At 50.3% G+C, this 12,723-nt stretch overlaps 1 protein-coding gene across 1 annotated transcript in view; it reads left to right on the plus strand.

The window, feature by feature from the left end:
- The first annotated feature begins 917 nt into the window (after positions 1–917).
- Lzts1 (leucine zipper tumor suppressor 1) overlaps positions 918–12,723 on the plus strand; it is a 54,972-nt gene continuing 43,166 nt past the window's right edge. Inside the window, exon 1 of the mRNA XM_005075203.4 lies at positions 918–1,152. The gene's annotated coding sequence lies outside the window, so the exon portion shown is untranslated. The remainder of the gene's footprint in view (positions 1,153–12,723) is intronic.

Genomic DNA, 12,723 nt, shown 5'->3' on the forward strand with positions numbered 1-12,723 from the left:
CTTTCTGGGCCGCACCTCAGGGGGCCTGGTTTTCACAATTCTACCCTCAGTGCACCCTCGGGCAGAAGGTGAAAAAGTGAGCGAACGGCTGCTGGTTTTCACTACTGGGGCTAGAAACTAAGGCTTCAACCTCTACCACTAAGCTTCATCTCCAGCCGCCCCCGCGCGCGCCTCATATTTCCACTTCATATTTTGAGACAAGATCACACACTTCGGTGATTAGACTGGCATTGAACTCATTTTGTGTGCCCCCCAAGCAAGCCTTAAATTTACAGTCCTCCTGTTTCGGCCTCCCAAGCCTCTGGGATTACTGGCTTGCACCACCAGGCCCGGCTTCCGAAGTGGCAAATTTTGAATTGAAATTGTTGAGCAGGGGAGCGGGAGCGCGGCAGCTCTTGGTTCCAGTCTGTAAGCTCAGCAGCGGGGTATAGCAATGCCCTCGTAACCCCTCTAGGCCTCTAGTCTGACCCTTGAACCAAGAAATCCAACCTTTAGCAGCGGCTGGGGCTGAAATACTGGTGAAATTACTGGTATGAGGTAGCAGCAGCAAAGAAGAGACCAGTGCAGAAAACGGGTTAAGAAAATCAGAAGGCGAACAGAATGCAGGTAGTAAAAGCGGGATCCGAGGAGCTAGTGCAAGATGGGGAAGGCATGAGAAAGGGAGAGGAAGGCTGAGCAGACCGGAGCCCCGGAGTGGGGTAGGATGAAGAGAGCGAAGAAACTGGGAAACGGGACGCGCGCGGGCTGTACGCGCCCAGGAACCAGGAGGTCGGAGCAACCCCAGCTGTCAGCCGGGAACAAAGGCCGAGGAGAGAGCAGGACCGGGCGCCGGCAGCACGGGCCAATGAGTGGCTCCGACGCTGGTCCCGCCCCGCCCTGCCCCGCCCCGCCCTGCCCCGCTCAGCCCCGCCCTCGGCTGGGGACCCGGCGCAGAGGCCAGCGCGCCCGAGCAAGCTGGCGGGAGCGGGGTGGCTCCGACAGGGTTCCAGTCCGAAAGTTTCTCTGCCCTTCCGCTGCTCCCGGGAGCGGGACTTGAGCACTGGGTCCAGCAGCTCTACAAGAAAAAGAGACAGGGACACCAGACAAAATACACCAAAAAATCAAAATCTGCAGCCATTTGCAGCTAGTCCCGAGGTGCAGGAGGACAGGCAGGTAAGGTTCGGGTACCCAGGGTCCTGTTCCTCCCCCGCAGAGTGTCTGCAGCCGTGCCCGCGACCCAGACGCTGGGACAGCTGCGCTCCCCGCAGCTTGCCACTCTGGGAGTGCGTCCGCTTGTCTGTCGGTCTTTGTCTGTCTGTGCCTGCGTCTGTCTAGGTGTCTTTGTTTCTGCATGTAACTGTCGGGCGCGGGGTGGGGGGTTCTTCTCCCCTGTCACTGCATGTGTTGCTGATCTGGCCCCAGCCGGGAGGAAACGAGGTGCGGCAGTCAATCATTCTGTCTTTGTCCCTGTCAGACTCGGGGGGCTGGGGGTGTTTCTTCCCAAACCTGAATTTGATCTTGGAGACATGCGTTAGGTGACATGAGTGTGGTGTTGAAGGAATGGGAGGTGAGGAAGTGAGGTCACAGGGACGAGCTCCAGAGAGAGGGTCCAGCGCTTGGGGACTGGCTAGTGAACTTTACCTTGCCGGTGGAACTTTGGTGGTGCATTGTGTCTCTCTGGAAGGTGTAAGAAGGAATGAGCTTGGACGCGCACACACACACACACACACACACACACACACACACACACACACTTCAATTCACTCCTTTTCCTCACTCACCACAGGGGGTCAGATCCCCGCTGCCTAGGCAGCTCCCTCTGCCCTAGTTTAACTCAGTAGCAACAGGCAATCCAAACACCCAGGGCCAGGTGATATTTTCCTTCTTGCTCCAAGTGGAAGAGATTAAACCCTGGGGCATGTGAGTATTCTGCTCGTCCTTGGGTTGCCAGGCCTGGGAAAGCGCTGCAGATCTCTTGGCTTCCGTCCTAACTCACACGGGATGTTTAGGAATCCAAGCACCCATGCCTTCTACCTTCAGCCTTTCTGCATGGTCCTGCTGTTTGGCTCAGAGGTTCTTTAGAGCCCTCACGGGAGGGAGCTTCTCCACCAAAGGGCCCCTGCTCTTTCCTGGAAGCACAGTGCACTTAGAGTCTCAGAGCCCATCCGCAGAGAGATAAGCTGCCTGCGTGCAATTCTTCCTGCATGCAGAACCTGGCTGCTGGAAGGGGCATTTGAGGGTTTGTAACCTGAGCTTCCTTCAAGTTCAAAAACAATTTTCTGCAGGAAGGCAGAGGGAAAACGGAGGTGTTTGCGAGGTGGGCGCTCATGGGTATTAGACTTAGATTTTATAGGGGTAAGAGTGTTCAAGGTTGGCACAGAGCAGAGTGTGGGCAGGAGTCTGCGGGCAGAGAATACACCCTAATCAGGCATGGCCCACACCTTGTATTTATCCAGTCCTTTCTTCTGACTATTTTCTGTGCATCATAGACATTATCTCATTTGTTATCTCCTTTATCCTCACAGCATAACTACCAGGTTAGCGTAAGATACGATTTACTCTGTGTCTGCCTGGGAAGAAACTGAGGCACCAAAAGAGAAGGGTGTAGTTCCTCCAGGTCCCATAGCTAATGAGGTCCAAATGGCGAGCACTCACCCGCTAAAGGTGAGAAGAAAAATACGTGGAAAAAGAAAGAGGAGCATCTTTCTAGGGAGTCTTTATGCAAACTACAGGGCCAGATATTTGCTTTTTCTCAAATATTTTATTTTTAACGTTGTTAATATTTCTAGCAGTCTTGGTGCACCCTGCAAGGCAAATCTGCTTTCACAATTCAGGCTGTGCACTTTCGTGACTGAAGGAGATATTCTTGTCTGTCTTTCTCCCTCCGATGGTTGGCAGGAGTTGAGGTAGAAGAAGTGTGTTGGGCGGAGTGGGCTGGGCGTGCCAATACTCTGAGTGTGAGAGCGCATAATTGCCACGCAGAGTTAGGAAGCCAGATGTCTGCATGTATGGGAGAAGAAGTGGATGGGCTCTAACTGGGTGAAAATGGCCTCTAGTCCTGAACACCCATTTTTATGCCTTTGCACCCGTTTAACATTCATTTCACAAATCCTCGTTGGATGCTCCAAAGTGCAAGGCTCTGGGGCCTGGCAGCGAAGCTTAGGAATGAATGTCACAGGCTGGAACCACGGTTTAGCTGAAAGACCGCGTGCTTGGCATGCACAGGCTCCGGGTTTGAGCCTTAGCACTGCCTAAAACTTCGTGTGATGGCTCAGGTGGTGGAGACTGGAGGAGCAGAAATTCAAGGCCAGCCTTGGCCACATAGGAGGTTCAGGATCAGCCTGGGCTGCCTGAGACAATCTCGAACACAGGAAAGAAAAAACATACAACAGCAAATAAGGTAGTGAGAAATAACCTACTTTAAAACATAGTCAACTCATGTATGAACAATACTGCAGTAAAGTTTAATACCATCTACTGAGTGCCATCAGATCTTACACTGTTACTTTATCCATGGGGATCTGTCACTGTAGGATAGTCTGCCCATCTTTTCCTTGGGTCCAAATCTGAAAGATTACTACAGCTGTTACCACGCAGATCCACATCTTCCCAAGAGCTGCAGAGTTTCTGAGGCACAGGTCATACAGTGAATCCCAGCTCAGGGTGTAGTGTCTGGCTGTTTGCAATAGGCCCTTAGTAAGTGTTTGTTTAGCAGAGTGTTGGGGAGGAGGGCTGTCAGGGGAGCTCCGGTTCCAGTGGTAGACCTCTGCATGGACACCCTTCACTGATCTGGCCCCTCGCTTCCCTTGCTGTTATAAGGCCCTGCCTACACTAGCCTGTTCCATCCCAGGCCTGGTCCTAACAGTTTTTAGAAACAAGGAAACCCTTACTTTACCTACTCAATGTGTTTGTCAGCCCACAAAAGCAGATGTGGCAGGAGAAGATGCTAGACCTGATTTAGACCTGGGGTCTGGAGTTTGTACCTTCAGAGCTTCAGGGCATATGGTTGCAGAACAGATAAGGGGCTTTTAAAAAAACTTTCCAACTAGCTCTTTGAGTTTGCTTTTGGATGGCTCTCCTTGATACTGCAGTTTGGACACCCCAGGGCTTCTCTGAGAGATGGGAACCGCTGCTGTGTTTAGGGAGGTAATTTAGCTGTGCTTTATCCAAGAGTAAGAGTAAATCCACATGTCTTAGCATTGCCACTCATCGTGTCTCATATTATGATGGTCACATATGCTTTCAGGGGCCCATGATCATTTTAATTTTTCTTTGGAATATCATTACTCAAGCTTTAAAACCTGTATTTCACTGTTATTTATTTAAGAAATGTTTTGAGACAGGGTCTCATGTATTTGAGGTGGGTCTGAAATCATTACATAGCTAAGAATGACTTTGAATTTCTGTTCCTTTAATGGTACTTAGATTATAGGCATGTGCCACTACACCCAAATTAAATGCTAGGGAGCAGACCCAGGTCTTCATGCATGTTCTCCTAACTGAGCTATGCTACCAGCCCTCATTCCTCTGTGAGGGGTGCTAGAGAAATGAATGATACCTTTGGAAAGGTGAACTAATGCTTGGAGGCTAAACTTGGTGACGACAACTAGAAAGCGAACCTAGCATTTATGAATTAGTGACAATCACACTGAAAATGGGGGCAAACTATCTTTACCACAGCAGCTGTCTCAAGATGGAAGTGAGCTGGAGATGCGGGAGAGGAGTGGTCAGGAGCTCAGCCTGGAAGATGAACCTAAATGGAGTGTAGAGACTAGGTAGAGCGATTATAGGTGAGGGCAGGAATGCATATTGCCACTGAGAGCTGGAGAAAACCCCCCTGAGAGGAGGCCCCAGGAGTAGGCCCTCCCCTCCGTATGTGGGAGACAGTTGTGTGGCTTGGACTGGCTGAGGGACCCCTGGCAGTAAGACCATAGTACAAACCTGGTACATGAGTTGTCTGGTTGGAGCCCACTCCTTAGGGTGAGATGCCCTGCTCAGTGGCAGTAGGACCGTGGTACAATCCCAGTACATGAGCTAGCTTGTCGGAGCCCACTCCTCATGGTGGGATGCCATGCCCAGCCTTATTGTGGCAGACTATGTTGACTCCTCATGGGAGTCCTTACCTGTGAGGAGGTGTGGACTGGAGGCGGGCTAGAGGGAAGGTGGGGGGGATAAAGGAGGCGAGGGGGGGCGGGAGGAGAGGTGGGAGGGGGAGTTGTGGTTGGAATGTACAAAGAAATTAAAAAAAAATTTTTTAATGGAAAAAAGCCCAGAACCTTCTAGGGAGCCTGCCGCCTCCCTCCTGATGGAAGTGAATGAAAAGTGGGAAGTAACTGTCTCCAATCAGTTTGCAGCTTGGGCCCCAGAATCACTCCTCTAAGAGTTAGGAGAGTGGGCAAGAGACCTTGGCTAAACTCAGGCCTGCCTGGGCTGGCCCCCTGGGCTCCTTAGTTATCTTTGTAGACTGCTGCTTCATCTAGTCCCTGGCTGCCATCTCCTTAGATAGTTCCAGAGCAATGGTGTGGAGTTTGGGAGGTCTTGCCAACCAAGAAGTATACAACCCTCTGGGAAGCAATTTATGTCAAGACTCTTTGAGTTCACTCTTTTTTCTTTAGCTTTTTTGGGGGACAAGATTTTATATAAGCCCCAAGTTGCCTTGAACGGTCTATGGAGCCAAAGATAGCCTTGAAGTTCTGATCCTCCTGGGCCAGGCTCTCACTGCTAGGGTTAGGCTTAGAATCCTGTACCAGTACAGCCCCAGGTTTGCTTTTGAATAGACCCAGACTTCCCCAAACAGCTACTTTTTTTTTTTTTTTTTTTTTTTTTGGCATTGAAACTACCAGGCGCTGGGGGTGCACACCTTTAATCCCAGCACTTGGGAGGCAGAGGCAGGAGGATGTCTGTGAGTTCGAGACCAACCTGGTCTACAGAGGCGAGTTCCAAGACAGGGTCCAAAGCTACACAGGGAAACCCTGTCTTGAAAAACCAAAAACCAAACCAACAAACAAAAAGCTACATTTTAAAAGAGGACTTCCTGTTACTATCATTGATAACCTCTCACTGACCTATGCAAAACCAAGGAACTCACCCAGGATTTTCAACTGAGTATTGAGCCCTAAACCAAACTGACTTGAGTCCTAGTTGCAACATAGTTATGAAGACACTGGGAGTCACTGATTTGTATTTTCTCCTTGTGGGTGGGGGAGGGGTGGGAGTGGAGTACTGCTGGATGTAGAACCCAGGGCCTTATATGTGCACAGAATGTATCATAGCTTGGAACTATTCTCTCAGCCTCTGGCCTTATAAATTAAACAGATATAGGCTCCCTAAGTTTTTGGGGGAAAAACCTAATAAACAAAGAGATATCTTTGGTGGTTCCGTGGGTAAATGTACTTGCCACCAAGCCTGACTACCTGGGTCCCAGTGGAAGGAAAGAACAGAATCCTACAAGGTACTCTTAGCATCATAGCTTATATGCTCCCACCAACAAATAAATGAAATAAATAAATGTAGTTACATTTTTTAATTGTAAGAACTGAGCTACTCTAATTATTATTATAAATTGAGGATGATAAAGACCTCAAATTTTTCTTTAGTTTTATTGTATGTCTCTTAACCCCTAAGTGCTATATACAAATATGTCATGTATCTGTTAAGCCACCAGGAAGTAGCTAGGGATGGGATATCTATTTGAGGTTTGCTTTAAAGAGTGACCTTAAGCTGGGCGGTGGTGACGCATGCCTTTAATCCCAGCACTCGGGAGGCAGAGGCAGGTGGATCTCTGTGAGTTCGAGGCCAGGCTGGACCGACAGCCTCCAAAACAATACAGAGAAACCCTGTCTCGGAAAAAAAAAAAAGAGTTACCTTAATATGTTAGATTTCTCTTTAAAATGAGCTAATTCATGACATTTATCGATAGAGTCCACATTAAAATTAGAGTAAATGTTTCCTGCAAAGAAACTGAGTTAATGACAGGTAACTGACAAGTCAAGACAAAGCTTTATTCTGCTTTGCCTTGTACATAGCAGGTAAGTTCCAGCATAAAACGCGGCTCCAACCTCTTTGCTGTGAGTCAGTGAACACACTCTGTGGAAGTCAGACTCCCCGGCATATCACCCATGGGAGCTCCCCCAGTGAGGGTGGGGTGTCCCAGGAAAGCAGCGTTGGTGGGGGAATGGGAGGAAACAGCACAGAGAGGGAATCGCTCTAATCAACACAGCAAAGTCTAAGTTTTCTTACTGAGTGACAGGCTAAATTGGCACCTAAGTAGATGTGATGTGGGTTGTGTCCACTACCTGGAACAAAGGCTGCCCTCTGCAGACCACCAATGGCTTTGCTTTGTCACTTAATCACTGTGACGACATGACTGCTCTCAGGGCAGCTGCCAGAGCACAGCATGCCGGCTCTCTCTCTCTCTCTCCCTCCCCTCCCTTTGGTTTATTCATCCCCTGACATTGCCTGTCCTTCTGAAATATGCTTCCCTGTGACACCCATGTACACATGCACAATCTCATCATGTGACACAAACCTTCTGTGACTCTGAAGATCTTAAGACCCAAAGTTCCACATCCTGCCATCCTGAGCTGCCTCTCTGTGGCACGACCTGAGCTGTGCTCAGTCAGCCCACTCCCTAACACCACAGAACCTCGCTATCTATCATCCCCAGAGCAGTTTGGGAAGCTCTGGATTCTTCACAGCTGCCGTTGAAACCCCCAGCTTGAGGAACGTACAAGAAAGGGTCCAGCCAGTGGAGCTGAGCTCAAAATGGGAGTGGCTTTTGCTCTTTGCTTGGAATCCCTGTGTGCTGTGTCCCATCCAGCACACTTCCAGGTGGCTGGTGCAACCTCTGCCCCAGGCACTCAGGGCAGGGCTGCGACTTGGCTCAGTGGCCTGCTGACTTTGGGGGCAGCTTCACTCTCATTGCTGTTGCAAAGCCATTTGATGCTAAATCACCCTCCTCCTGGCACCCTGGGCTGCTAAATTGGTCTCAACTTGCTGTACTTACACCCACCACCTTAGTCATTATTCGCTGGCAGCATTCAGAGTGGGTGTAAAGCAGCTGAACATTGTATTCCTGCTGTAAAGAGAGAACTGGGTATAGACAAGCATGGAGAGGGAAGGAGGTAAGAGGGAGCGAAAGGGGGCAGGGAGCCAGAGCTTGGGGTTCGCCAGCACCTTTTCCTGGGTACCCCAATAGCATGGGGTGCCACATGTCAGGGAGATAAGGCATCTGAGGGGCCGTTCCTGCTGGTCTGGAAGGAAGGGACAGGAGCCACAAGGAACGACTCTCACCTTCATAACTCTGTCCCTTGAATTTTACAGTGTGATTTTGTTGCTCCTAGTGAGCATTTGTCCTCAGGTGTTAGATTTAGCTTTTCAGCTCTGTCTTTCCTCCCAGCTGAGATTAGAAGCCCTTGAAAGAGAACGAGTACTACGTGTCCAGTGCCCTGGGTATAGGCTGGATACAGCCTGATAACTGAGACAGATGGTAGCCAGGCTTATGGTGGCCCTTTGGGTCTTCCTGTGCTAAACGAGGCACACCAGATGAGGAAAGTCATGTTGAAGAATCAGGAAGAGCTTGGCTGCCATTTCAGTGAGGAAGCTTCAGGGAGGGAAGGCATTATGTAAAGATCAGACAGTGCGGAGAAGGAAAACCCCTGATAACGTCCCCCAAGGAGACACCTTCCTCCAGGACACATCGTAGGCCTGGCGTTGTCCTGGGCTTGCAGGAGCTGGAGAACAGAGCATCCGTGGCTGCAGTACTCAACAGAGCAGTGCACCCGAGTCACTATTCACTATACGTTGCCATGGTGTGGGTTTGGCCATCCAGGGAGAGGAACACACTAACCCAAGAGAGCCTGAGGGCTAGTGTGTTCCTGAACCCGGGACCTTCTTCCTGCTCACCCTCCGCTTGAGCAAGATAATAGAGAAATCCTGAGAACCGGAGCCTGCACACTGCTAAGGAGCACTACAAACTGTTAGGGACAGAAACAAGGGGCCCCAGGGCTGCACCTGACCTTCCACTTGACCCAGCCCCTGAGCAGCCACGGGGAGCAGTGTTCCAGAAGAGAAGCCGAGCTTACAGGGCAGCTGTCTGATTATTGCAGCCTTCAGAAGTTTAGTCCCGGAGCCCCCGTGGAGGGTGGAAGGGCATCTCAGCAGTGCAAGGGGGGGGGAGGAGGGAGGGTTGTACTGGGCTCACATCTTGAGACAACACCCCCTCTTCACCGATCAAATTGCCCCAGCCTTAATGCCTCTGTGGCGCCAGCAGACAAACCGCACTGCAGGCAGGTGGGGGAAAACAAGAGAAGCCCGGAGGAACACTCCCCCCCCCACCGCCCCACCCCCCCCCTCCACCTGCACAGTAAAGGGAACTGAAGGAGAGGCCGGGAAAGAGTTTCCAGCTGCCATGGGCTTCTCCCTGGCCAGACGCACAGCTGCCCCTGCTCAGTCTCAGCAACCACAGAGGCTGGTAGGCAGGTGTGGGCAGCACCCATGGCTTTTCCTGAACCTCCATTTTCTCATCTATCAGATTAGGAAAGCTGCTTACACCGTCTCCGTGAGCCCTCTAAGAGTACCTCCAGACCTCCGCTGACTTAGAACGCTCCTGGAGTTACTTTTACAGAGCACCTACATCCCAGGTTCAAGTCTAAGGTTCCCAATGGTTCAGAGAACTGAAAAGCCCGCCAGGCTTTGGGGGTAGAAGAATTCCTAAATAGTAGTGTATCTGTAAGCACAAGCTCCTTGCCCCTCATTACTCCACAACTGTTCTTCCCCAAGTTGCTTTTATTCTACTCAGCTCCAAGAAATCTCAGTTTGAACTCCCAGAGCCCAGTCTGTTTCAGTTTAATTCCATTCTTAGAATCGTAGAATAATGGAGGTTCTGGGTGGCAGGAATGCAGACATATATCCATCCTTGAAGCACCCTACCAGCTGAAGAATGCACGTAACTGTGCTGTGACACCTAATGTGGCCCTCCTTGGGGGCCACCTCTAACCATGCTATGCCGTCTGTCTCCAGAGGGTGTTCCCCTCACCCAGGAAGCAGCCTGCTATCTAGCAGGGGAGTAGATGAGCCCTAAAGCCCATGAACCAACACTGTGGGTCCAGCTAGGGAGGTTGACAGCAACAAAATAGGGCTTGGAATCAGGCAAACAACTGGGAAACCAATTGTGATGTTTAGCTTTAATTGTCAAACTTGCCACAGTCTGTAATCACTTGGAAAGAGTCTCAGTGAAGGATTATCCGGATCAGGCTGGCCTGTGGGCAAGCCTGTGAGGGACTGCCTTAATTATATTAAACAGATGCAGGAAGACTCAGACTAGAAGTGATATATATGTAACAATAATCAAAGAAAAACAGCCATCGGTGTGAGAGGGAGTGAGGAGGGGACATGGGAGGGATTGGGGGGAAGGAAAGAGGAGGAGAAAGTGATGCAATTGCATTTTAACTTTAAAAAATGTAATAAAAAATTAAAATGTATGGCACCATTCTTCCCTGACTGTGGGTCCTGAATTTGAGATGAGCAGGTAAAGAAATCAGAGCAGTAGGCATGAATGTATTCCTTTCCTCTCTGCTCTTGACCATGAACATGAATGACTGGTTCGGGCCTGCCTTGGCTTCCCTCCAGTGATGGACTGGAAGCTAAAGAACTCTTTCTTCCCTAAATTAGCTTTTATCAGTTTATCACAGAAGCGGCAGTGGAGTTAGGACACTGAGTGTTAAAACCTAGCTCCGCTGCCTGTTGTCTGTCTGTGTGCTTGTGGGTAAGGCACCCGGCGTCTCTGAGCCTCGGTTTTGTATTGGCAAAACGAATTGTGTCTTCTGTAGTGTTGCCGTGGGAATACGTGAGCCAGTATAAGCAAAATCGTGTCAAACATGGTGGCTGTCCAATGTGTCAATGCCCTCCACATTAGTTCCAAAGGACGCCAAATGCCTGGAGCTGAGTTCCCTGTGTGTGAGAGATGGTCATGAGGTCTCCCTGTAGGTCGAGAAGGGACAGCTCTAGCGCAGTACCTTTCATCGGTTTGCTCTGGTGATGAGAATTAGTTTGATGCCTGGAGTCGGTGACAACTGAATATTGTCAAGGAGTGATTTCCAACTTTGTCCCTTGAGCTCCATCTCGCTTGTCTGTTTGACTAAATTTAAACTCAGATTACCTGTGAAAGGGTGCTGGGTAATGAGCTGGCATTGTCGTCCTGAAGTCAGCATTGAAAATTAATTCCTTGCTCAGAATGGCTGGTGCAGAATGCCCAGGAGAGGCAGCGGGTAGGAGGACAGTGTCAGGGACCATGCAAGCCAGCTGGCTTCCTTGTACCCCACCAAGACAAGATACCCCATCTTATCAGGAGTGGGCATAACTACATCCCAACTGACTATTGTCTGGAAAGGGGTCCATTCCCCTCATTTCCCTTCTCCTCCAGTCTCCTGCTTCAAAGTCAATGGCTTTCCCAGCTGGCTAATTCCAGGATTACGTTGATGCTTAAGGACAGGAAGGAAAACAAATAGGAGGGAACTTCTCTGTGTGTTCACCTTGTGGTAGTTCTTCAGATGCGAGATGGTCCAGGTCTGGCTGAGTCTCCGCAAAAGAGTGCAAAGCATGGCAGGGGTGAATCCTGCATGGGAAGATGAGAAGCTTGTCTCTGCTTAAATAGCATTAGACAAAGTCGGGCGGGGGCAGACTGAGTGGGCCTGGGAGAAGCTGCTTCTATTGGGGACACATTTTCCTACGAAGGAAACATCCAAATGCTCCCACAGGAAATGCGTAGGCTGGAGTTTAATGCACCATCCAGGAGGACTCTGTATTGCCTTCCTTCTCCTCCTTGCCCACCCCCCTCTAGCCCCCTCCACACACGCGCAGTGGAGGGAAGCTTTCCCTGTTACAGGTGTAGCTGTGTGTTGAGGTGACTTGCTTGGAGGTACACAGCTATTAAAGTGTCCAATCTGAGGTTCAGATGTGAGAACCCTGCATTGTCGACGTTCGGCAATCATTCTTTAATATGTCAGCATCTACCTGGGAGAGAGTGGTGTCTCTACCCACGCCAGGCTTCCTTAGCGGCTGGCAAGCCTAGAAGAGGGTGCTGTGGCTGTTTGCACAGGCTAGTTTGTAGGCCTTTTGATTCGGGAGCTAGGTGTGAGGACCAGAGCTCTTAAGCTGCTCTGAACCCGGATGAGGCCCAGGCATTTCCCTCCAGGCAGTCTCATCCCTCCTGCTTAAATTATAAATGATTCAGTGGTGGGAACCACCCACCTGTGGGCAGGGTTCAAAGGCTGCCCTCTGCAAAGTCCCAGAGATGACTATTAAACTCCCACTTGACCTTGCTTCAGAGACTCCCAAGCTCAGGAGAGATAGGAAACTCATTAATGAAGCACAAGGCAGCCTGGAATTGTATCTTACTCTCTTTTCGGGACGCCTGCCAGAAGTCAAAATCATGGTGCTACCTTGAGGTCTCTGATTAAGATTCCCTACCCAGAAAGCTCCGGGAAGGCATCCCACAGCACAGGAAACAAGAAGAGATGGCAGCAAGCCCCTTGTCCTCCTTTCCCTTCCCTGCTTTTTGACAGTCACTGCAAGCTCCAGGGCGAGGGACCCTGAGGCAAGCAAGGACCTCCTGGGAACGCCCAACTGCTGGGCTGGTTTAATTGCAGTGCTGGTCTCCCGGCCTTGCCCAGGCCTGTGCTTCCCAGGCAGCTGGACTAGGAAGTCTGTGAGGACAGAGTAAGGGAACCCTCCGTTGAGCGGCCA

This window comes from Mesocricetus auratus, unplaced genomic scaffold (assembly GCF_017639785.1).
Source record: "Mesocricetus auratus isolate SY011 unplaced genomic scaffold, BCM_Maur_2.0 Super-Scaffold_6731, whole genome shotgun sequence".
Lineage (NCBI taxonomy): Eukaryota > Metazoa > Chordata > Mammalia > Rodentia > Cricetidae > Mesocricetus > Mesocricetus auratus.